Here is a 1432-nt window from a genome sequence, read left to right as displayed (position 1 = left end):
GGCCAGGTTCCATCATGTCATGAATTGCTCCACTCCACAAAACAGCACAACAGTATCCTAAGTGTAGGGCCCCTAGTGTGCAGTGTGTGTGTGTGTGTGTGTCAGTGTGTGTGTGTGTGTCAGTGTGCACGACATCACGTGACATACTGGATCTGGTGGTTGGACACACACAGACAGCACGAGGGCTTGTTTACACGTGTCGTGCACTCTCGCTCCTTCAAAACAAAACTCTTCTGCCATCTATCACTGTTCCCTGAAATAGCTCCTGTAAAAATGGCATTCAAAAAGACATTAGCTGCACATTAAACTGCACTCCGGTAGGCTTCAGCTTTCACGTTGTTACCTGTAAACATGCCGTATGTTTGTGTATACTATGCATTAACAAAAGCATCTGAAATCTACAAGTACACATCCATATTCAAACAGCAAGATTCACAGAGACAAATTCAATTACCAACATGTTTATTTCAACCCATTGTTAATAGCATGAATTATTAATATCGTTATTAACTCAAAGCACATACAGAGCACTGTAATTGTTTCTTGTTTTGAATATGTTGTCACCTCCAGTTCATTATGTAAGCTACACCACTACCATGTACTTTAAAAGCGCATTGTGCATCACTTACAATACATCTACACTCCATATGTTCCCTTAGTTATATATGAAATGACTGGATTTCTACAATCCTAAAATCCTATGAGATTCTTTAAGAGGCATGGGAGGGGCATTGAATTACAATTCCAGACAAAGTGGTATTAATGATGATGATTGCTAATCACAGAATTAATACTCAAACAGGATGGAACAAAGGAAGAAAACAATGGAACAAAAGAAAAAATCTTGACAATTTACTGTCATCTTGTACAAAAGACAGGCCCCTTATTAGTAACTGGCTCTGCCGTGCATCTGTAAATGCACTTCTCCTCTCTTCATTCATCTGTGATGGACAGAGGGTGGAGGGTGCTGGGAGAACAGGCGGGTACCTCCATCTGAGGGATGTGACAATTTGAGTCGGTGACTGGCAATGAAGACTGACAAAGACACTCTGATTCACCATGTTCTCCCGCTCGACTTTATTACCCATAAGCCCCTTGCCCTTTGGAAGAGAGAGAGGAGAATGAAAAAGCCTTGCTAGACAGGCAAGCCACAGGGCTCTTTTATATGTTTGCTTTCTTTTCTTTTTTTACCTAAAATGCTCCCTCTTTGACATAATGCTAGGCTCTAGCTCATATGCCAAAAAGTAATGAACAAGAATAAAAAACATCTTACAGGCCATTTAGAAATGAATTTGTTTGAATGTCTGAGGAGAAAAAAAAATGGAACTCTTTGAAAAATAGGTCAGAATGAATCAGCAGAGACTGAGCTCCTGCCTCCACCTCCCCCACATTACCAGACACCTGATGTGCAAATTCATTTGAGATGCTAACT

This window comes from Alosa alosa, chromosome 19 (assembly GCF_017589495.1).
Source record: "Alosa alosa isolate M-15738 ecotype Scorff River chromosome 19, AALO_Geno_1.1, whole genome shotgun sequence".
Lineage (NCBI taxonomy): Eukaryota > Metazoa > Chordata > Actinopteri > Clupeiformes > Clupeidae > Alosa > Alosa alosa.
The sequence above is the reverse complement of the archived record's forward strand: the minus strand, read 5'-3'. Positions refer to the sequence as shown.